General features: G+C 43.0%; 1 protein-coding gene across 2 annotated transcripts in view; it reads left to right on the forward strand.

The window, feature by feature from the left end:
* The window catches only part of sema4c (sema domain, immunoglobulin domain (Ig), transmembrane domain (TM) and short cytoplasmic domain, (semaphorin) 4C), a 124,284-nt gene that overhangs the window by 36,164 nt on the left and 62,806 nt on the right, over positions 1-25,314 (forward strand). For both annotated transcript variants that reach the window (XM_087984256.1, XM_087984255.1), the window contains one exon: positions 7,632-7,751. The gene's annotated coding sequence lies outside the window, so the exon portion shown is untranslated. Of the gene's footprint in view, positions 1-7,631; positions 7,752-25,314 lie in introns of those variants that run through there.

The raw sequence follows: 25,314 nt of genomic DNA on the forward strand, positions 1-25,314 counted from the left end.
CTCAGAGTTTCTGTACAGTTGCAAAAAACAAAGGCATTTTATATTTCGGCAGAAAATTATTTATGTTCATTTGGAGGCACCAAAAGCTGACAACTAAATGAACCCTTGTTATATTTTGCCAGAAATACCCCAGATGGCAATTTTGCCCTCCTGCACCTTGGCAGCAGCTGCCCCAAGTTTTAGTGTGTCCCACAGCACGTAGTGCTGGACCTTACAACATGCCCATCTGCAACAATTGATCACGGTGAACTCTTTACACCTTCCTGAAGAAGGGCTTGTGCCCGAAATGTCAATTCTCCTGTTCCCTGGATGCTGCCTGACCTGCTGCGCTTTTCCAGCAACACATTTCCAGCTCTTTACACTGAACAACCAACAGGTTTCAGGCAGATGAAAGAGGGTCTTTCCCCCAGTTTATGGTCTTCCAGACTCAGTCAGTGTTTGTCTTGGTATGCATTCTGGGGAATGGACCATGGAACATAAAGTCTGGGACAGACCTTGATGAGAACCAAAGTTTGGGTAGGAGAGGTATCTCTCTCCAGACCTTCTTTGCAAAGGCACATTTCAGAAGCACATGTGCGACAGTCTCTTCCCCATCCACAACCACTTTGAGGGCAGCACACGGAGACAGCGTGTGCATGAAAGATCTGACGGGCAGTGCCCTTTTCTTCACCAGCCAAGTTATGTAGAAAGTTGTGGCAAAATTTGCCCTCTCCCTCTTCCTGCTCGGTCTGAAGTATGCTGCATGGTAACGACTTTGTGGTGGACTTGTATTCAATGGTGTATCTCTTTGCAAAATTTTCTATTCAGGATAGGTGATGCAGAAAGCTCCAACTATTTGCTGTGTTCTGTGGCATTGAGGCCAGAACCATCCTTGGCAACACCGGGGCAGGTAGAACCTCAGTATGTCATGACATCTGGTGGAGCTCAAGCTGTTTTTTTTTCTCTCTCCTGTTATTTTAGGTGGGATGGTGTTTGATGGGTGTGCCATCACAATCTATGAATGTACTAGACATTGTTCACATGATTGAATTCAAAGCAAACAATCCAATAAAGAGCAATTCACTCTATATGTGAGTTGCTTGTCCTTGGAGTGTTTGGAAAAATAATATAGGGGGAGCTTTACTTTGAATTTACTTCCTGTTATACTTGGTGTAGCAGGGTTTGATGGGACAGGGTAGAAGCAGTTTTACTCATGTTCTCCTTTCCCTTGAAATGTTTCCCAAAGACCCTCTAAAAGGTTTTTTTACTTAGTTCCAGCACCAGCTGAATACCATCTGGCAACATCTGATGGGACAGTGTTGAGGCAGCTTTATTCTCGCCAGTTCCGTGCTGTACTTGCCTTCAGCGTTGTGTTGGGATAGTGTAGAGGACTTGACTCTGTCGTTAGTCTGAGCTGAATATGACCTGAGAGTAGTTAATATTGATTCCAGACTGAAATATTTTTCCTTAACAATTCTGACTGAGGAGCACAGTGGAATATCAAAAGTACAAACAGAAGATGAGTCAAACCAATGATTTTTAATGGATCTAATGAGCAGTTTCATGATGGCGACCTTTCACAGGCAGTGTCTCTTCATAATCCAAAGAAGCCGTCAAATATGTAAAAATATGGTGTTGCCGTGGAGACTTTCTTCAAAGGGTGCCAGCAGCCTACTGCTGCTGCTGTTGCTTCTGTTAACTTGAATATATTCAGCTGGAGGAGAGAAGCCCAGCGCAGTTTATAACAAAAAGACCTCGTATGATCAGGCAGACATAGGTCTTCTAATATAAATGAGAAACAGCTATAAGCAAGTCACAATCAGCACTACATTTCTCTGATATTGCCTGGGTAACGTTCATATGTTTTGCACCAACAGTAATATCAGTAAAGTTGCATAATGTGGTCATTACCAGATTGTTGTTTGTTGGAACTTGCTGTGCACAGCTTACCTCCATTCGCTCTTTGACCACAGTGACGACTTTTGAAAAACAAGCACTTTTTTGGCTGTGTTTTGTTTTGTATATCCTACGGTTGTGAAAAGGATAAGATAAAATCTTATTAAATTCTTTTGACTTTGCAAGGTATTTGCATTTTTGACCCTATTTGAAAGGTGAACAGTGATCAATGGTCTCCACAATCAGGTAATGAGATACGATGACCTCAAACCAGCAGTCTCCCCGAATAGCCAATGTTCCCAGCTGCTCTGTGTTGGATGGAAGCATTCTGACCAGGAATGCCACCGATATATCTTCATTTAGAGTGCACTGAGTTTTCTCTTTTTGCCTCAGGGTTGCATCTGTTTCTCACCATTCCATAAGTGGACTGGAGAATAATTAACCATGATCCATGCTCTGTTCCTGTTTGCCAGAAACTTCTGTGGAAATTGAGTTCCCTTTGGCCTCAGTGTTCAATTCAAGGCAGCTTGTAGCTTCATGTTGAAGTTTATTATGGGTATCAGAAGGAAACTGATTCCTGTAGGACGTGACAAAGCATTCAGTGCAAGGGCACATTTAGTGTCATATAACTTCAGTGTATTCCAAAATATACCTGGCATGCAGAAATCCATGTAGTGTACAGACTTTACTCAGAAGTTTGAATTCTAGTACATTCAATACATGGTGTGTCCAGTGTAATGTATATTTTGTTTGGAGAACATTCAGGATCATACATATGCAATACAGAGTGATTAGTTGAATGCTGAGTACTTGCATGTGCGATTAATTTCATGTTTTGTACCTCTGTACATTGTGTTTGGTGACAATATATTTAAACTCTTTGTAGCATTGACTGTATTCAATATACCAGAGAGAATCAGAATCAGTATTTTCTGTGCAATGTGTATTCCATGTATTGTTGTTGAAAGGACACTATTTGTAGTGTATTGTACACTTGAAAGATGTGTCCAGAATGGCTTTCTTTACATACCATTATCCTTTCTTCGAAAAGGTACTCTTGCTACATTCTTTCTTTCCAGCTATGCGCATGTAATATCTTCCTTCTGCTCCAAAGCCTCAATACATTGTCCTCTCCCAACTCTATAATCACCTTTCCTAAGATTTCCTTTAAAAATCTTTTCAGTATCATTGCTCATCGAGATCATCCTATTTCAGATCACACGTTGCATTTTCTGCAACTGTAGTGTGATAAATCCAAATTCTTAATAAGATGGTTATGTTTGAAATTTTAATTATTTCAATTGTTCTTTCATGCAAAGTGGAGTAGAGAGGATCATATGTGCTCTGACCTTTCTCCCTAGCCAAAAAGCCCATGTGACTTGTGTTGCCATGTTGATACGGCTTAATTGAATGTCTGTTGAAAGTATAAACTTTTAATACTTGGAGACAAAGGAACCAGCAGTTGAACCTCTTGTTGTGACATTTATTCTTTTCCAAACCCTGAATACAGAAAGACGAAGGAAAGCAGTTGTTGTGAATGCTTTCGAGAAAGGTTGCTTTCTCTTTACAACGAGGTCGGATGCATGTGGAAACTGTTTGTTTGAATTGAGGGGTGGCACATGTGGACATATGAGAATATTGAAGGACTTGCTCTTGTGAGCTTGAAGTTGTCATCGGAGTGGGCCATGTAACCAGAAACTGTTTTGGGACTTTGTTGGAGCCATAAAGCGAGAACTTCAATTGTTTTTGAACTTGAACAAAGTGAGACTGGAAGATGAGTGTTCTGGAATAATTCTGGACTGATTTTCTCTGGAAGTAGAATTTTGTGATGGTGCAGTATAATGCATTTGTACAATCCAAGTTCACTGTACTGGTTTACAAACAATGAGTTTAATACTGATTTGGTTTAACAAGAGTTTGACATGTTAAGTATCACCATGTGAATATTTTGAGTGAGTATGTGGTATTTGTATATTGTCAAAAGTTGTGTGTCCTAGATAAGTATGTACCTGTCAGGCAGGGAGGAAGATATAGAATGCGTGAGCTGTGGTTTACTAAGAAGTGGAATCCTGATCAAGAAGAAGAAGACTTATGTTAGGACAAAATGTGAAAACTCAGGGCGCTTGAGGGTTACAAGGAAGTCAGGAAAGACCTAAAAAGAGAGCTCAGAAGAGCCAGGAGGAGACATGAGACGTTGTTGGCGGATAGGATCAGGGTTAACCCTAAGGCTTTCCATAGGTATGTCAGGAATAAAAGAATGATGAGAGTTAAATTAGGGCCAATCAAGGATAATAGTGGGAAGTTGTGTGTGGAGTCAGAGGAGATGGGGAAGCACTAAATAAATATTTTTCGACAGTGTTCACTATAGAAAATGAGGTATTAGAAATACTGCAGAGTGTGAAAATAGACAAGTCCCCTGGGTTGGATGGGATCTATCCTAGGATCCTCTGGGAAGCAAGGGAAGAGATTGCCGAGCCTTTGGCATTGATCTTCAAATCATCATTATCTACAAGAATAGTGCCTGAGGACTGGAGGATAGCAAATGTGCTTCCCTTGTTCAAAAAGGGTAGTAGAGACAACCCTGGTAATTACAGACCAATGAGTCTCACTTCAGTTGTTGGTAAAGTGTTGGAAAAGGCTATAAGAGATAGGATTTATAACTATCTAGAAAAGAATAATCTGATCAGGGACAGTCAGCACGGTTTTGTGAAGGGTCGGTCGTGCCTAATGAATCTTATTGAGTTTTTTGACAAAGTGACCAAACAGATAGATGAGAGTAAATCGATTGATGTGGTGTACATGGATTTCAGTAAGGCGTTCGATAAGGTTCCCCACAGTAGGCTATTAGACAAAATGTGGAGGAATGGGATTGTGGGAGACATAACAGTTTGGATCAGTAATTGGCTTGCTGAAAGAAAACAGAGGATTGTAGTTGATGGAACATGTTTGTCTTGGTGTCCAGTTACTAGCAGCGTACCGCAAGGGTCGGTGTTGGGTTCACTGCTGTTCGTCATTTTTATAAATGACCTGGATGAGGGCTTAGAAGGGTGGGTTAGTAAATTTGCAGATGACACTAAGGTTGGTGGAGTTGTAGTTAGTGCCGAAGGATGTAGTAGGTTGCAGAGAGACATAGATGCAGAGCTGGGCTGAAAGGTGGCAAATGGAGTTTAATGTGGACAAGTGTGAGGTGATACACTTTGGACGGAGTAATCGGAATGCAAAGTACTGGGCTAATAGTAAGATTCTTGGGAGTGCAGATGAGCAGAGAGATCTCGGTGTCCATGTACACAGATCCCTGAAAGTTGCCACCCAGATTGACAGGGTTGTTAAGAAGGCATATAATGTTTCGGCCTTTATTAATAGAGGGATTGAGTTCCGGAACCAGGAGGTTATGCTGCAGCTGTACAAAGCTCTGGTATGGCCACACTTGGAGTATTGTGTACAGTTCTGGTCACCGCATTATAAGAAGGATGTGGAAGCTTTGGAAAGGGTGCAGAGGAGATTTACAAGGATGTTGCCTGGTACAGAAAGAGTGTCTTAGGAGGAAAGGCTGAGGGCCTTGAGGCTGTTCTCGTTAGAGAGAAGAAGGTTGAGAGGTGATTTAGTAGAGACATACAAAATAATCAGAGGGTTAGATAGGGTGGACAGGGAGAGCCTTTTTCCAAGTATGGGGACGGCAAACACGAGGGGACACAACTTTAAAGTGAGGGGAGATAGGTATAAGACAGATGTCAGAGGTAGTTTCTTTACTCAGAGTAGTAAGGTTATGGAATGCTTTGCCTGCAACGGAAGCAGATTCGCCAAGTTTAAGTGCATTTCAGTTGTCATTGGACAGGCATATGGACGTACATGGAATAGTGTAAGTGGGTGGGCTTCAGATTAGTATGACAGGGCGGCACAACTTCGAGAGCCAAAGGGCCTGTACTGCACTGTAATATTTTATGTTCTATGTAACAGATGCCATGTTGTAGTTTATCTACCTGTGTGACATGGTCACCCTCTCTGTGTCTGTGTGTCTCTGTCTCATTAGTTTTGTTTTCAATACATGCAGAACATCCTTAGGTTTTATTCTGTTGTTTCCAAAATTGTAAAGAGTCTGATTTGTTGCCCCAACTCTTTGTTTCCTGTGAAAATGAAGATTTCAAACTGCAGTCAGCTTGATCTTATGTGGTTGTGAATGCGTACCTTGAATTCGAGTCTGTAGCATGGAAACAAGTCATTCAGCCCCACTACCCTGTGTTTTCCATTTTGTCCCATTGCATTTAGCAGTATGTTTCCGGACAGGAGGTTTATATTTCGGTTGTTTTTGTGCTTTGTTGCATGGCAGAACAATGGGTTGTAATTTTGCGGGGGACCAGAAGAGAGAGATTTGAAAACCAAACTGTTGACGTAACTTCTTAACGGTTGATGTCTGGTTCAACTGAACACAACTCGACCACTTCACTGTACACTGCTGTGTGACAGTACGCATGACCGAATGTCGAAAATCCTTTGTCACTTATCCCGTTCATGACTGTCTCCCGGTAAACCGGTGTTTACCTAAAATTGTCCTCATTCAGTGAGCTTACATTTAACCTTTGTCATTCTCAAACGTTTGCACCAGACTAGTTAATTTTCAAACCATCCCTCTTCAAGTTTGCGACTGTCAAATGACTAACCTTTTCTCAGTTTTTCTGGTCTATGCTTTTGTTGCAGTTGAATCTTGGATTGGAGGGGGTGGGGGGGTCAAATGGCTGGTGAAAATAATAGTTTCTTTGGGAGTATTCTTTTTTGCTGAGCTAAGTGAGGTCATCGTTGCATTGAAGAAAGAACTCGCCATTCTGATCGGCAGGAGTATATTCCCTCCAAATGTGGACAAAGTTTAAAAAAAATCACAAAACCAGGTTGTAGTCCAGCAGGTTTCGTTGGAAGCAGTAGCTTTGGGAGCGCTGCTTCATCAGGTGGCTGTCCTAATGATAAAGCAGCGCTCCAAAAGCTACTGCTTCCAACTAAACCTGCTGGACTATTATCTGGTGTTGTGATTTTTAACTTTTGTGCAGTTTTAATGTGCAGTCGAGCTGTCTGGAATCAGGAGTGTCACTTGAGGCAGGATTTAGGATAGTGGGACTTTGCATTTTTTACAAAGGGAATAGCTTAAATAATCAAAAAGAGTGCAGGAAGAGCTTTCAAGTGGCCGTTGAGTGGATTGAAATTTAGAGCCTGTACAATCTGGACGGGCTGAAGGGCCATACTGTGCGTTGTAGTGTTCCATTGTTGTCGTCCTGCCGAGATGGGCGTGGTGGTTCGTGTTTATTGAGATGCTGTGATTGTACACAGTAGTGACTCTGAGCCTATGTTTATTCAGTGTATGGGATTCTGTTTTGCCGCTCACGGAGGTGGATGTTTGTATGAATTTCTCTCTCTATCTCTGTCTGTGTGCATATCGGTTGCACTGCCTCTTTAAATGGGCGCGTCAGTCTGTGGGCTGGATTAGAGGCTGCGCGGGGTTGAATCAGAACAAGTTTCGGGGGGTAAAAAGCAAATTGTATTATGTTCGGAAGAAAAAAAATTGAGGCTGAGCCTTGTAAAAATATACATGTTTTCCGCGAGAAGGATGTGTAGAAAGAGAGATGCAGAGCGAAGCAATCGCTTCTTGCAAGGTTTTAGCGAATAAACAATAGAGCTTTAAACATCTGGTCATTTTCAGCGTCGAACTGACGGGCTGTACATCATTTCTCTCTCTGGTTTTACTCCTCCCTCTCCACTCCCGCTTCCAGTTTTCCAGCCGGACCTTCACCTAAGATCTCGACTTGACGCTGCTCCTTCAGATGGAAGTTTGCTGAAAAAGAGGGCACTGGCCGCTGGGTTTCGGGAAGGAGCGACACTTGTGAACCGAGGTAAGGAGAGTCTCCAATGGCATTGCAATGAAATCCGTGCTTATACGTCAGACATACCAATCTCGGATCATTGTGTTCTCACATTGTGTAACTCGTTAAATATTTTGTAGCAAACTCCGGGTTAGTGGCAGTCTCAATCAAGATTAGTATGTCTTGTGTATTTTGAGAAACGTGCAGTCCAGTTTCCATTCGACCCCTGTTTTCTTCCTCTCCCCAGTTTAATGCAATATAAATGTGTCGCGAAGCTGAAGCCCAAGTCGACCCATTGCCTTTCATTGGTCCAGGACAATGAAAACGAGCAATGGGCGAGACCGCTTCATTCACAAAGCTGGGCTCGAAGGGGAAAAGCACTGCATACCTCGGGGCTATTGCCACATAGCTGTAGTTTGTTAAATACGTATTTGCCTTCAATTTTGTTGAAATTGATCTGGTGTAAAAGTAGATTTAGTTCGGTTTTTGACGATGGTCTCATGCGTTTGGTGCTGTATAGTGCATAAAATACCTCGAAGAGAAGGTCCAGATGCCCGGACCTCCGAGTTCTGCTTTGTTCTTCGCGCCTTGGGCAAATCTGGTGCATTTTTTTTTAAAAAAAAAAAGAGGGAACACCGACCGATCGCATTTCAAAGCGAGAAGAGTGTAGATTTGGAGGGAGCGGGGAAATGGAGTCTGTCGAATGATAACGCGGTGACCAGGGAGTCGATACTTATTTTTCCGAATATCGATTCAGTCTACTTCACGGGAGGCTGGAAACGTATGCTGGGCAAGAGCTTCTGCAAAAGAAGCGCCCAATCTCGTTCAGGAGGAGTGCTGGACGTTGGTCTGAGTGCAGTGTGCCTTGTTACTGATGAGCAAAATGTTTCTGAATTCTAATATATAGCAACACAGTATGCATTTCCTGGAACCCATACTGAAACGGCTGGAAAATGTCAGCTGGACTGCCAGCTTCTGTGGCGAGATAAGAGTTAACGAGCGAGCCTCCTTCAGAATTGTTCCTCCAGCAATTTCTGATTTTTGTTTGTTTCAGATATATCCTGTGTTCGCACTTGGGTTTTTATTATCAATTTCCTGGCCTCCCACTGAGTTTTGTTTGACCAAAGTGATCTTTACAAGATTGAAGGTTGTTTTGTGGAGGTTATTGATGTGGCAGGCGGAGTGGCGCGATGTGCTGAAGGAGGATCTTTGTAACTTCAGTCGGGCTATTTTTTTTCAAATGGAGTGACGCAACTCAATTTAAAAGGGCAGTGTGTGAAACCAGCTGCAAGTCCGAGCAGCTGGGTCAGGATGTGTAGATTTCGGGCTGTTGTTATTTCTTCGAGGAGAAAGTGAGGACTGCAGATGCTGGAGATCAGAGCTGAAAATGTGTTGACCCAGTATATGACAGGAAAAGCGCAGCAGGTCAAGCAGCATCCAAGGAGCAGGAGAATCGACGTTTCGGGCATGAGCTCTTCAGGATGCTGCCTGATCTGCTGCGCTTTCCCTGTCATATACTGGGTCAAGTATACAGGGAGAACTAGCCATTTGGATACAGAACTGGCTCAAAGGTCGAAGACAGAGGGTGGTGGTGGAGGGTTGTTTTTCAGACTGGAGGCCTGTGACCAGTGGAGAGTCACAAGCATCGGTGCTGGGTCCTCTACGTTTTGTCATTTACATAAATAATTTGGATGTGAGCATAAGAGGTACAGTTAGTAAGTTTGCAGATGACCCCAAAATTGAAGGTTGTGTGAACAACCAAGAGGGATACCTCAGATTACAACAGGATCTTGACCAGTTGGGCCAATGGGCTGAGAAGTGGCAGATGGACTTTAATTCGGATAAATGCAAGGTGCTGCATTTTGGGAAAGCAATTCTTATCAGGACTTATACACTTAATGGTAAGGTCCTAGGGAGAGTTGCTGAACAAAGAGACCTTGGAGTGCAGGTTCATACCTCCTTGAAAGTGGAGTCGCAGGTAGATAGGATAGTGAAGAAGGTGTTTGGTTTGTTTTCCTTTATTGGTCAGGGTATTGAGTAGAGGAGTTGGGAGGTCATGTTGCAGCTGTACAGGACATTGGTTAGGCCACTGTTGGAATATTGCATGCAATTCTGGTCTCCTTCCCATTGGAAAGATGTTGTGAAACTTGAAAGGGTTCAGAAAAGATTTACAAGTATGTTGGCAGGAGAAGCTGAACAGGCTGGGGCTGTTTTCCTTGGAGCGTTGGAGGTCAAGAGGTGACCTTTTCATAGAGGTTTATAAAATCATGAGGGCATGGATAAGGTAAATAGACAAAGTCTTTTCCCTGGGATGGGGGAGTCCAGAACTAGAGGGCATAGGTATAGGGTGAGAGGGAAATGATATAAAAGGGACCTAAGGGGCAATGTTTTCACATAGAAGGTGGAGCATGTGTTGAATGGGTTGCCAGAGGAAGTGACAGAGGCTTGTACAATTGCAATATTTTAAAAGGCATTTGGATGGGTATATGATTAGGAAGTGTTTGAAGGGATATGGACCAGATGCTGGCAGGTGATTGGGATGGGATATCTGGTCGGCATGGACGAGTTGGACCGAAGGGTCTGTTTGCTGTACATCTCTGACTCTATGTGCTTGAGCCTTAAAGCTTTGTAGGACTGCTTCACAAACCATAACAGAAGAATGCGAGCAGGCTGTTTCGCCCCTTAAGCCTATGCTACCATTGACAATGATGGCTAACCTGATACTGTTTATTGTCTAGTTTGGTTACATTTTACCTATTGCCCATGATTCCCTTGCTGATCAATCTGTCTGTCTCTGCTTTAAATATATGCAAGGAATGTATTTAAAGAACTCAATAAGGTTTGTGAGGCACAATCTACCTTTCATACAACTGTGTTGAGTATCCCTAATCAACTTCTTCCTCCCTAGATAATTATAAATCCTATCTCTTGTAACCTTTTCCAACACTTTACACACAACCGAAGTAAGGCTCAGTGGTCTTTAATTACCAGGGTTGTCTCTCCTCCCCTTCTTGAACAAAAGGACAACATTTGCTATCCTCCAGTCTGTTGTCATTGTCCATAGGAATAGTACCAATGTAAAGATCAAAGCCAAAGACTCTGCAATCTCCACCCTGGCTTCCCAGGGAATCCTAGGATAATTCCCATCTGGCCAGGGTACTTACCTATTTTCAGAATTTCCAGCGCCACCTCTTTGTGAACCTCGATCCCGTCTAGTCTAGTCACATGTATCTCAGTATGCTCCTCCTCAATATTATCTTTTTCGAGTGTGAATACTGACAAAAAATATTCATTTAGCGCTTCCCCTATCTCCTCGGACTCTGCACAACTTCCCATTACTGTCCATGATTGGCCGTAATCTTTTTCTCGCCATTGTTTATTTCTGATATGCTTATAGAAAGTTTTAGGGGTTTCCTTGATCCTACCTGCCAACGACTTCTCATGTCTTTTCCTGGCTCCTCTTAGCTCTCTCTTTAGGTCTTTCCTGGTTCACCTGTAACTCTGAAGCACCCGCGATGAGCCTTCACGTCTCATCCTAATATAGGCCGTCACCGCCGCTGCCTTGACAAGATATTCAACTTCTTTAGTAAACCATGACTCCCTCGCTTAACCACTTCCTCCCAACCTGACAGGTTCATACAAATTAAGGACACGTAAGATTAGATTACATTACATTACATTACAGTGTGGAAACAGGCCCTTCGGCCCAACAAGTCCACACCGACTCGCCGAAGCGTAATCCACCCATACCCCTACATTTACCCCTTACCTAACACTACGGGCAATTTAGCATGGCCAATTCACCTGACCTGCACATCTTTGGACTGTGGGAGGAAACCGGAGCACCCGGAGGAAACCCACGCAGACTCGGGGAGAAGGTGCAAACTCCACACAGTCAGTCGCCTGAGGCGGGAATTGAACCCGGGTCTCTGGCGCTGTGAGGCAGCAGTGCTAACCACTGTGCCGCCCACATTTCACATTTCACACTTCAATTGTGCCCATCCCCTGCAGTTTCCTTCCCCATCCAGTGCATCTTAAATCTTGCCTAATCGCATCATAATTGCCTTTAGCCCACCTGTAACTCTTGCCCTGTGGTATATATCTATCCCTTTCCATCACTAAACGAAACAGAAGCGAATTGTAGTCACTATCACCAAAGTGCTCACCTCTCTCCAAGCCTAACACCTGGCCAGGTTCACTACTCCAGTACCAAATTCAGTGTGGCCTCGCCCCTTGGCTTGTCTACATACTGTGTTGGGAAAACATCCTGTAAGCATTGTACAAAACTGACACATCTAAAGTACTCGATCTATAGTATTTCCTGTCAGTATTTGGAAAGTTGAAGTCCCCCATGACAACTACCCTGTTCCTCTTTCTCCTATCTAGAATTATCTTTGCTGTCCTTAAATCTACATCTCTGGAACTACTAAGAGGCCTATAGAAAACTCCCAACAGGGTGACCTCTCCTTTCCTGTTTCTAACTTCAGTCCATACTGCCTCCATAGAAGAGTCCTCAAACATCCTTCCTGCTACTGTAATCCTGTCCTTGACTAACAATGCCACACCTCCCCCTCTTTTACCATTTCCTCTCTTCTTATGGAAACTTCTAAATCCCAGAGCCGGAAACAACCATTCCTGTCCTTGCTCTATCTGTGTCTCTGAAATGGCCACAACATTGAAGTCTCAGGTACCGACCCATGTTGCAAGTTCACCCACCTTATTCTGGATACTCCTAACCTCTTCAGCCTTTACTCAAAAGACAACCCTCCATTCTAGGGATCATCCCAGTGAAGTTTCTCTGAACTGACACCAATGAAATCACTCCTTTTTCCCTTAAATAAGGGCATCAAAACTGTTGACAGTTCTCCACATGTCATCTCATCATCTTGTCCAGTTGCAGTAAGACTTCCTGACTCTTGGATGCCGATCCCCTTCAAGTAAAGGCCAACATTCCATTAACCTTCCTGATTACTTGCTGCTTCTGTCTCCTAACTTGGTTTCATGCACAAGGGCTCCCAAGTCCTTTTGTGTTGCAGGATTCTGCAGTTTTTCTCTACTTAAATAACCTGTTCTATGATTTGCCATTCCAAAATAAAGACAATTTTTACCTCTTGCACACTATTCCAATTGACCAACCTTGTGCTTGTTCAACCAGTTTATATTGCTTTGTAAACTGTTGATATCCCCCTCTCAACTTGGCTTCACACCTAGTTGTCATCTGCAAGTTAGGCCAGAGTACATTGGCTTCCTTTATCTGAGTCATTAAGATATATTGTAAAGAATTTGAGGTCCCAGCGCTGATCCTGTGGAATGCTACTGTTTATAGGTTACTAACCTGACGAAGAACCCCTTACTCCCAACTGCTGTGTGCTGCCCATGAGCTATATCTTTGCACAGCAACATATTCCTTCCTGTAATGTGGCCTTGACTTCCTCATGGGATCAGATCCCACTGCAGCATAGGGAAGAGACATTGTATGCACCCAAGGTGGTGCCAAGTGAGTATGAAGGAAGCAAGCTGCGTTGAGATATACACTGTTCAGATGTGTGATGGTTACGTGGTTGTCCCTGCTTGCCAAGTGACATGACAGTATCATTGCATTCTGCTGTGTTGGTGAGTTCCAATGCAGCATTTGAAGTGATAAACAGTAATGAGTGAATACAATGTGCTCTGTGGTAAGGTTGTGACTTTGCCAATGCTAACCTTCATGGATAAAGGCATGTGAGCAATAGCAAACCTTTTTCACTGAACCACTGCTGATATTAACTAATTTCAAATTGATAGCACCACTCCAATCCCTTCTCATTGCGAGAAGCACAGGAGGTGATTGAAAATTGGAAAGAGCTACAGCTTACTCAGCCATCTGTTTGGAGAAACTGGTCCCTGATTTTACTTGGCCTGAGGTGGTTATGGTATCTTCTGTTCCAACTCACTGCCACTGTTTGTTGTAATAATAGAACTGGCTTCCAAATCTGTGTCAGAACACCAAATTTTGGCTTGATGGTTGATGTCTGACTGACTGAATCTTCTACAGTCTGAAAGCGCAATTGTGCCAAATGAGTCTTTCAAGATTCCTTAATGGCCACTGGCAATTATAAATCTCTCTGACCCTATGAAATGTTGGTGGTGGGGGCGGTTTTGAACAATCCTGGGGTGGGTGCGTGTCATGGGTGAGAGTAAGCAAAAGAGACAAAATGTACAGGTCAGAGGAGGGAGAAAGGAAAGTTCATGTGAGGGGTGGGGCAGAGTTAAGTTGGGGACCCGTACGAAATCTATATTGGAAGATTGTCCCTGGAAGTACCCTGCTGATTTTTCTAATGGCACTGATGAAAATTGTGCTCTCAATGCAGGCACACATCAGTTCCTGATTGTGCTCAGAAGCTATTCAGTAACATGACGCAGATTCGCTGTTCATATAATTTGCACAGCCAGGGCTACACAGGATCATGCGGAGGGGCTATGTTCCAAAATACTCAGGATATAAGCGTCATTAATTCAACCCTATTATTGCTTATTTGTATGAGAAAAGAAAACTCGGCAGGTATTTTCTGCCATTCGTCTTGTACTTGAACAAACTCTTTTGTCTGACTTCCAAACTCCCCCTTGTCTTAGTATATTGCTAGCTCAATGTTTGTCTGCTGATAGTGGTAGAATACACAAAATTGGCCTCTTTCTGTCAATCTGTAATACTTGCGACATATTTTGAATGTACCAGGGTTCACAACTGGAATTCATTCTTGACCTTCGTCTCATCCTGTTTAATTTCTTAATGTTAATGAAGTTTGTGGCCTCCTGCTGCACTTGATTTTTCACCCATCTTGACGGTAAATCGTGCACTTTGCATTTAACATCTCCAAATGCAAATGATCATGTTCGTCCCACACAAGTTCTGTTAACAGGCTCTCATAATAGAAGCAGTTTTTGCACCACTCGGCTTTGTCAGTGCAGCGTTCCTCCTCTGGTCCCATTTGCTTAATGTAGAAGCAGTTGTATTTCTGAGCCAAGTATGCTTGTGATCAGACAGTACAGTGCAGCCTTTGTCCGGACTGTATGGGCAATAACCTGGTCTGGCACGCTTTGAGCCCATCTGACCCATGGGGCAAATGCTAGCTTTCTAAGCATCACTTCTGTCACTCCCAGTCCAATTCTCTTCATGCAACTGTACATTCTTCATTTACTGAATTGAGTCGTTGCTACCTGGATGACTGCCTTGGTAACTGCTTCCCAGTCATGGTCACAGAATGCACATCAATTCATAAAATTGTTATCCCATAGCTCGTGCATCTTGTAATTGAAAACACAAGTTTATCCTGAAGTCCTTTGAACCACGTAAAGGGGACTTTGTTTTATTCCAAGTCTGCCATACAAAAATCAGTCAGCTGTACAGCTTTAACAAATGTTCTCATTTTGAGTGAATGCAGCCACGGGCACACAATGCTGCCCCCCCCCACCACCACCACCTGAAAATGCTCACCTGCAGCAAAGTTTCTTCATCCCAAGAACAATTACAGTACATCTTGTCTGAGCTAAGAACCCTGCGGCTTAGTTGTGTGGTGAGAAGAACTAGCCTGGGTTGCAGTTTTTCAGTGCCATTGTGGCAGTGTAACGGCTTGCTTGCTGCTGTTTTTTCCTTAGTTTTTGCAGCCAGCCTGAACCTGTAACAACAGTAATCGGTCTACTACATGCATGTTTGATTCAGTTGACAGTTTTTTTTTCTTAATAAAACTGCTGCCGTCTCTCGAGCATTGCCTTAAGAGACGTGTTCTGTTTAATCAGTCTATGGTAGTGCTTGTTGTCCAGTGCTTAATGTTGAATGTAGTACGTGACAAAAACATATGTCCAAAATTTGCAGTTTTGCTTTTACTGTTTGAACCACAAATTGTGAGGTCAGCCCAAGTGTCTGCCTGTCAGTGCCGAAGTTGTCGACTGCCTCATTAAAGCACCATTTCAAGTTTGTGAGGCAGTTCGATGGTTGATGCTTGCAGTAACTGTGTCTAAGCTTTTTGTTTTTGTAAATGCTTCTCTAGGTTCACTAAAGTTCCCCTCTGGCTGACGCATACTCCCTCCACCTGTGTTTGGAGCTAGAGCGCAACTCTGTACGTATCAGTCTCTTGGACAATGTTTAGGTGTTTTGTGAAAGTTGATGAGGGGAATGACAGGTTGGCTTTGGAGAGTCCATTTGAGCTTGTACAGTATGGAAGTATTTCTGGGGTTTAACATGTTTGCACTTTGATGTAATAGGTTTGGTAAACCTGCCTTGTGTTTTCTTGAGATTTTAAGATTGTCGGATGATTGCAATCCTATTGCACGTGGTCAAGGCATTGAGTGGGCTCATGAGGTCATGCGTTTGCAAGTCCATCTGCAAGTTCCTATCCATATTTGTACAGTCCAAGTCGAATGAAGCTTTTTGAAGACTGAGCAGTGAATGCTTACTTGGTAAGGTATGTTAAGGAGCAGCACACTTGAATTTGAAGAACAGTTGATTAAACAAACGTGGTTGCAGGAGCTGAAAGGCTCACTATTGTCACAGCTGAGGCCTATCCCACATGTATACACAAGTGAATTCCGAACAGAAAACACAAACATGATCAGGATTGGAAATCTTGGCATAGTGCTGCTTTTTTTGGATGTAGTAACACTTCTGAAGGTATTAATAGAAGCTGAAATGGTTCCACCTGTAATTACTGATCTCTCAGCCTGGGTGGAGAGCAAGAGTTTGTTTCTGCTTTTGTGAGCAGGTGCATCAGCTCCCTGACTCTGAACAGTAATCTCTGAAATATAGTTCTAGTTATTGCTGTCACATAACAGTTGTTATTGAGTAGTGCATCTCCTGTCGGTCGTCCACAGTTGGATGTGGTCAAGCAGTCATCATTCGCTCGAGTGACATGAGGCTTGAGGGCAGCAAACCCCTTTAGGTCTAAGTCTGCATTGATGGCAGGAACTGGGAAATGACTAGTGTATATCGGGGAAACAGCACAAGTTTCACTGGTTTGCTTCATCGAGGAATATTGATGTTGCAATTTCCAGTTGGACTCTTTGTGAAACAGAGAGCCTCAACTTGGGGATTTATTCCGTACTGGTAAGAGATGGGTGGGATGCTGTGCTGAGATGCACCTCAGTGGGACCTTCCATCTCCTGATTTTTGGTACCTGATAGATAGTTGCTGATATTTAACTTAAGATAAAGAAATGGTAATGCACTGAAAAAAAGCTTGACCTTCAGTGGTGCCTTGTGTAGGAGGGAAGTGGATGGTTTCGAAGATTTCGGACTTGAGAGTCTAAACTCCTCAAGATATTGGCGGATCCATGGACACCTTTCGACTAAGTTGTGACAGTCAGTGCCTGGAATGCAAACAGGAGTCTGGGCAGAACCCACCCTCCACCATAGGTCACTTGTTGCTCCTTCAACTTTTCATAAAGATAACTGGCATAAAGTTGGTTCTTTTTTGTATTAGTGAATTAATTTATATAATCCACCAACCATTACATGGGGAATGCTTAATGTGCTGATGAAAATGAAACAAGAGCCACCTTGTTAAAGATGTCAGTATTCCGAAAGGAGTGGTTTGCTCTGGTGAACCGGAATTAATGTGTGGGATCACTTCAAGACTTTTGCTTTTCTGACAGATTTTGCTTCGGGCATTGCTTCATGTTGCTTTTCATCAGAACATTGCATTTACTTCTTGAAGTTTGGACCGATGCGTGCAACAGAAGCAATAATCAATGTGAACAGCTGAATATCAAATTGCTTTCCTCTCTCCTTGTTACTGTCATGTGAACTCTGGTACTTCCTGCCTGTTCCTAAAGCAGTTGATCTGGGTGCGTGGCTGAGTACGAATACAATTGGACATAGAAGAAATTAATATCAATCTTTGTCTTTTGTTAATATATCAGGGCATCTACAAAACCATGGTTCTGCCATTGGAAAGGAACAATTTTTGTCTCCAGAAATAATTACACAGAAGTACAAAATCCCAAGCTGTGAGTCATGTTAAAAACAGAATCACCTTTCAGGCTTGTATCTAATGAAAGGGTTTTGTTTATGTGAAGAGTAATACAAGTGCATTGCAGGCTGAGAGCTTGCTTCAGATTGTGTTGATAGACAAGAATCGCATGTACAGGAGTGAATGAAGAGTTGAGGTTGGAGGAAGGACACAAAGAGCAAAAACATGCTAGGCGTAGTAAGCAGGTTAGACAGCATTCGTGTCAAATTTGGGAACGATCATGAATTTGAGAAGTGAAGTCAGTCCTGTCTTCAGCAATAGATTGACTAAAAAACTATATTCAAGCTGTTTTCTTGCTGATTCGTGATTGCCTAAGGATGTCTCTCTCTCTTCCTTTCTTCTCATCCGTTTTTCAAGTCACGACCGGTAGTGTGGCTGTTAGCCATGTTGATATCTGTTTCATATTTTCAATCCAGGGAACACCATACTATTTGCATACCTGCACCACTTGTTTTATGAGAAATACCGGTTTGGCTAGCGCCATGAATATTGAAGCAATGAAGCCTTATTTTGCATTGCCTTAATGTCACTTTTCTTTTGTTCTAAGTCATACTGACGTGAGTGAGTTGGTCTCGTGGTAAGATGGATTTGCATTATTTCTATGCACGCACCAACATTTCTCAGAAGAACCAAAATTGCTGGGTCATGGATTTTAATGAGCAGCTGCAGAAATGAGGTTTCGATGGTGGGAGCAGTTGCAGTTTAGTTCCTGATTTTACCCTGTTTGCCAGTTTGGTGTTCCACCTGGGGAAGTGGACTGAGTGATGGCAGGTTGTTGCTGCTGCTGTTGAAGTCCACCCTGGAAGTCCACATGTTCTCATCCTGCACACAGCCATTTAATAAGAGACCCAGATGCAAAACTGAACAAATGCATCACTGAGGCACCAGTTCACTCTGTTTAGCTGTGTATCATGACCATCCCTTCCGCCAGCACCCAGTTAGATAAACTTGTGACGTTCAAGTTTGGACTTGGTAATCCTCGCAACGTAAAAGGTGGATGTGAACACTGCCCATCGATTATTTCTTTGTTCTGCTGTTTGCCGCTTAGCTAATACCATTAATGGCTTCCTTAATGGCCATGAATTAGGCTTGCAAGAGTGCATGTAACATTACATTATAAAAATCTTGGTGCAGCTGATCCACTTGGGCCTACTTGAGTGCACATGAGGCACAGTAAAGCTGTTCTGTGTTTAAACTCTCCCAGGATATGTGCAATGAAACTAGTCGAGAGTCAATTTTCTAAGTGTACTATTTAACTGTGTGTTTTGTCTGAGAGCAAAGCTCCTTGAATATAGCTGTGACATAAAATACCTTCACATTTTTCTGTAGCGCTCAGTCAGTTCTCAGCTTTGGGTTATTATTATTGGGCATTTGGATAAGTTTTAGGTTTCTGCCGATAATCTGTGTTGAAGATGTTTGAGCTCATTTTATTGTAACTTGGTAAGTGGGACTGTTTGTAACTCATGATCTGGTCTAAAGTTTGATGTGAACTATAACTGAGCTTCTTTGTTGTTCCATTCAAGGGCTATTGACCACACAGGAGTCAAGTTAGTGTAATCTGAGACTTGGAAATGACAGAGTGCAATCCCATGGTCTCGATTACAACTAAGTGAATACCTGATTGCTCATAGTTGTAACCTATCTTTGCTTTTTGCCGAATCCTTGTCCTTGTTTAATTGCTGCTGCAATTGGATTTTGGGTGGTGTCATCGGATCCTACTTAGGGCTATTCATTAATTTAGCCTCTGACAGCAGCCAGAGTTTATAGGAAGGGAACAGGGGAAAGGAGTACAATGAGGTCAAAGCAGGAAGCAGAGAGCTGACTGTGTGTGGGTGTTTATTTCCAACTAGGAACATTTGCAGATGTAAAGGGGTGGAACCGTTGGAAAACACTGCCTACTTTATGTCCTGTCCCTATCCCTTGAGACAGGCTGAGCAATGGTTTAATCACCAGCAGCAAGAGGTAATTATATAGCACATGTCAAGATGCTTCATAGGTAAAGGAATAAATGAAATGTGACTTAATCAGAATGCTGATGGGGGTAGTGGAGGGGGGAGAATTTTCATGAAAGTGAGGTGGGGGGAGGCAACAGAAGAACATGAGAGGGAGATGTTGAGGAAAAATGCAAGCTGTGATCTCTTTGAAGGCCCGGCTGTCACAGATGCAAAGAAGATGCCTGAGGGATTAGAATCGGTGGTGTAACCTTGTGTCCGTAGTTTAACTGGACAAAGGTCAGGTTCCATTGTGACCCCTGACCCTGTTGGTACGTTTTTATGTTGATGCTGGATTGTAATGGTCTGGATTGTAATTGTTATTTAATACTTCACTGCCTCCCAGCTGTCAGAGGTAATGAGGATAGGTGATACTTACGGATATCTGGAACACTGCAAGATTGTCAGTAGCTTCAAGAATCTGGCAAAAATTGTTCAAGAAATGTTCAATACTAGTGCTTTTGTCTTTTTGAACTTGAATCATTGCACACTCTAAACACAGAACAAAAGATGCATCGTGAGAGACAGCTGAAACGAGATGTTTCTGAAGTCGTAAAATGCTATCTTGTGTTTTTTCAGTGATTAAATCTAGTGTCATAATCTTTGGCTAAGGCCTCCCCCCGCCCCCAATGCTCTTGGCTGTAGATGCTGCAGTCCCTGATATGATGGTGACGCAAGTTGAGTCCGTTGGGACACTTGGTATTGAGGGATTACCGTAGCCAGCTGCTGACGATACTTGGAGCTGAGACTGATTTAGATAATCAGAAGATGCAACTGAGAAGCTAGCCAGTGAATCCACTGAGTCTGCCAACACTCAGGATACTCATTTTAACCCACTCCTCCATCCTTCAACTGCTAACTGCAGGTTTAACAGGCTGTTCACTCTTGTTATGTGATTAGCCCACTGTTTGAAATCAGTTTGAGTTTTTTTTGTTGAAACTACTCCGAGTATTTGGGCCACTGATTGTGGCAGTATACGTTACTTCTGAAAAGCACTTAATTGCTTTTGTCTTGCCAAGATTTGTCTGGCTTTTCCCACAAGTGGGAAGATGCTTTAGAACCCAGCTGTCTCAGAAGCCATACAATTCTTGGCATTGGCACTTTAATGGCCAACACCTTGGCACTCATGGCATTGCATCTTCCTGATTTCCATTCAAGATTTCCACTCAACCAACACTCCTCCTCCTGTCAAGTAGTCAGTTATCTCAATTATGTAGACATCAAAAAGTTACTGAATGTTCATATCCTGTCGGACCATGCTTCTGTCCAAAGTCCACATGCCCACTTTTTTTGGGGCTGCAAGCAGTGTATTTTAATATGTTTAATGGGGTGCTCGTCATGTGACTCCATGTTACTTGGGTGTTCCTGGATACACCGTTCTGGGTTTGCAATTGAGTGACTTGTTCCTTTCCTCCTCCCAAGTTTTGGCATATTTCCCAAAGAAATATGTAAAGGGATGAAGGAGGGTTGCAGGCATTTGGGTGCAAACATGTTTAGCTGAGATGCAACATTTACATATGGTGGTGATTTGAAGTGGACATCAGAGCAGATGACCAAAAAACTTAGCCAAAAGTAATATATTTAGTGGAGAGCCTTAAAAGAGGGAGAGGTGGAAAGGTCCAGTGAGGAAGATCTAGAGCTGAGGACTGATAAGTTAAGGGCACTGCCTCTAAAAGCTATGATGAAAATGCAGAAATAGAAAATAACTTCAATATTCGAGGTTTGCAGAATTTTTGACGGGCATTGGTGAGAATGTAGGGGATTGGAGTGAAACCACAGACAGATTTCAGCAGGCCGAATCCTTAAAATGAGCTGTTAATCCAATCTGGAGTTAATGGCTCGCAGAATCTGATCGTGCTGACATACTATTTGCCAATCTGAGCTCCAAATTCCTTTAAATAGGGCATTATATCATCTGCATTCAATTGCATTAAATATAAGAGGAGTCAAGTTTTGCCATGAAAGTTGTCTCAAACCACCGGTTAACATGTGAACAGCACTGTTTACACTAGTTATGATAACAAATAATCCTGAGAAGTGTTGTCATATTGTGACTGCTCCCCATCCTCATATCCTTGGTGAGGAGTGTATATTAGCTAGTCTTGGAGTTGCTGATTCCTCCTGGCAAATGCCTTTCTTGAATGCTCCCTGACACATTGGGCCATGCTTTCTTCTCCCTGACAGGAGATATCCATAAACACTGCCTGTAAACTGGTGAATGTTGTAATTTGGGTGAGAATCCAGAGAGTGGGCAGCTGCTGATCAAGAGTTTTGCTATTTGGTTTGGAAAAAAAGACCTGAAGGTTGGCAATCACTCCAGTTAACAATAAACAGGAGAGAGAATTTTGAATGTAGCAGTTCGAACGACACTTCCTGTCATACAAACATTTCGCATAACATCCTCAAAAAAACGACTACTTGGATCTCAGCTGGAGTATTGTGTTCAAATTTGTGAACTGCACTTGAGGAAGGATGTCAAGGGTGTGCAAGTGATCTACAGGAAGGGTACCAGTGATTAAGGATGCAACAAACATGAAGCGAAGCTGGGAAACTTCTCCTTCTAAACAAAAGACACCAACAGCCTTGAGGAAAGGTCTTTCTTTGTCACCTAACAAAATCTTGCCACACAGCAAGGTTGGCAATGAGTGGACACAGCATTGATGACAAAGAAAAGATGAGATTAATTCTTTTCCTGCTAAATGATTACTACTTGAAAGCTGGTGGTAGATTGACTGACTGTAATAAATATAATTTTTGAGCAAATTGTCATTGTACTCGGTCAGGTGTGAATCACTTGGGGGTGAATGGTCACAATCTGTGCAATATGATTTGAGCAGATTAATCATCCATGTGAAAACATTTTGCAGAACCAGTGCCACTTTTGAGACATGGTCTCATTGTTTTGTAGTAGTTTCAGCTGTTCGTGTACACAAAGTAGGAGTCGGCTCAGTTCCAATTCATTCTGTTAAACATTTTAGAGTGCCGGTGTAAACAGGAAGGGAAGGGTAACAATATAAGGCTAGGGGTTTCAGAATTAGTGTGAATGTTATTTTCTGATTTCATAGCTAACACACCTAAGTTTGGTCTGCAGTCTGAGTCCATCTCTGGAATGCATGTGCCCTTCATGTGCAGTTTCACTGCAGCTTTGATGTGGCAAAATGGGACATGACCCTCAGACATGATCCATTGTTAGATTCTTGTCCTTGTGTGTAGTATCAGCTTTCATAAGACCATGTATGAACATGATGCCGGTGAGGTTTGCAGAGACCCAAACCAATGCTTGTTGAACACTGGGTTCAAATTCCTGCCACGGCACTGAGTGGATTTGGAATTGAAGTGGTATGGAATTGAGAGGCATGAAGCAATGGTGACTGAAACTGCTCATTTTGATGTTGGAAAGTCTGATGAGGTTCATGAATGCCCTTCACTGAGTGCTTCAAGTTAACTATGGGCAAGTAAATTTTCTGATTTCTACCACGTAGCATTCTCCCTCAGCTGATGAATCGGTACTACATGTTGAACAAGACTTAAGCAGGGAGAGTGCTAAGGGCACAAAGTAGTTTGGATAGGGGGGTTCCGTGTCCAGCAGCAGCACTATGGATTGAGCCAGTCAGGTCCGAAAGGTCATACCTACTTAGTTGGGTCTGCTACAAGTGATGAGGGAACCACTGAGAAATAGGCTGATCCTCTGTCTGTCTCATAGCAATCTGCTTGGTAAAGTTGCACCTGTCCATGACAGTATTGGTAAGAGTGATGACTGCACAGTCATTGCAGAGAGCAAGCCTTGCCTTCACAATAAGAATACTTAACATTGCATGGCACTAACACTGTGCTAAATGGGACAGACTTTGAGCAGATCTCGCAACTCTAGATTGGGCATTCAAGAGATGCTGTAAGCCATCAACAGAAGAATTGCACTCCAACACAATCTGCAACCTCATGGCACGTGCATGCACACACACACCCCCCACCCCAATCCAGTTAGGTGACGGGAATCAACTCTTGTTTGCAAGCAGCATGCAAGGAGCAGCTGGAGGTGTAATTTTTAAAAAATGTGTGAATCTCGTGTTGCTACCAAACAGGACTAATTCAAGGTCAAAAAGCATAAGTAGCAAGTGATAGAACTTAGTGAACCTACAGCAAACAGATCAGATTTAAGCTCTGGACTTGTCCCATGTATAGTTATGAATGTTGAACAACTGAACAAGCCATTTGGTGGCTTCAAACGTAGACCCATCATTAATGGAAGCATCCAACACATGATGTTGACGAAATCCACGCTATCTTCAGCCAGAAGTGCCAAGTGGATGACCCATCTTGCTTCCTCTGCCCAGCATCATGGATACAGGGATAGACCATGTGATAAAGAACACATGGTAGCGAGAAGCTCTGGATACTGCCAAGGCTACGGACACTGACAAGCTTGTGATAATAGTACTGAAGACTTGTAGTTCACAAGGTAATGCCCACCTAGGCAAGTTAAGCTAATAGCTAGAACGCTGGCATCTACCTGACTGTATGAAGAATTTCCCTTGATGTTCTGCACACTAATGGCAGTACACAACCAAATGGGCAAATTACTTCTCCATCAGTCGATTCTCCAATCATACGTCAAGTGGTGGGAAGTGGCATGAACAGTGCTATGAAACAATAGTTGCTTAGCAATAAACTGCTCATGGTCCAATTTGTGTTCTGCCAGGATGACTCAGCTACTGATCTGATGACAGCCTGGCTTCAAATATGGACAAAAGAGCTGAATTCCAGAAGTGAGGGAAGAGTAAGAGCCTTGACATGAAGGGCTGTGTTTCACCATAGATTGCAGCAAGGTATCCCAGCAGAAATGAACAGGGAGGAGTTGAGTAAAAACTTCAGCTGGTTTGAATCATTGACACAGGCAAAGATGGTTGTGCTCTTTGGAAGTCTAGCATCTCACCTCCAGGACTTTACTTGACTTTAGGAGTTCCTTAGGATAGTGTCTGAAGCCCAACCATCTTAAGTTTCATCAGTGACTGACATTCTACCATTTAAGGTCTGAAGTGGGTACGTTCAACAATAATTGCATGATTTCCCTGGAGCGTTGGAGGTTGAGGGGTGACCTTAGAGGTTTATAAAATCATGAGGGGCATGGATAGGATTAATAAACAAAATCTTTTCCCTGGGCTCGGGGAGTCCAGAGCACGCAGGCATAGGTTAAGGATGAGAGGGGAAAGATATAAAAGGGACCTAAGGGGCAACGTTTTCACACAGAGGTTGGTGCATGTATGGAGTGAGCTGCCAGAGGAAGTGGTGGAGGCGAGTACAATTGCAACATTTAAAAGGCATCTGGATGGGTACATGAATAGGAAGGGTTTGGAGGGATATGGGCCAGGCTCTGGCAAGTGGGACGAGATCGGGTTGGGATATCTAGTTAGCATGGATGAGTTGGACCGAAGGGTCTGTTTCCGCACTGTACATCTCAATGACACTCAAACTCGGATACTGAAGCAGTTGTGTTGAAATGCAGCAACAATTATGTAATATTCAGGCTTGAGCTGACCAGTGGCAAGTAACATGTCTGCTGCACAAATGCCATGCTGTGACCATCACCAATTAGAGAAGT

This window comes from Chiloscyllium plagiosum, unplaced genomic scaffold (genome assembly GCF_037043375.1).
Source record: "Chiloscyllium plagiosum isolate Xiang-an unplaced genomic scaffold, Cpla_swu_hap1 HiC_scaffold_48, whole genome shotgun sequence".
Classification (NCBI taxonomy): Eukaryota; Metazoa; Chordata; class Chondrichthyes; order Orectolobiformes; family Hemiscylliidae; genus Chiloscyllium; species Chiloscyllium plagiosum.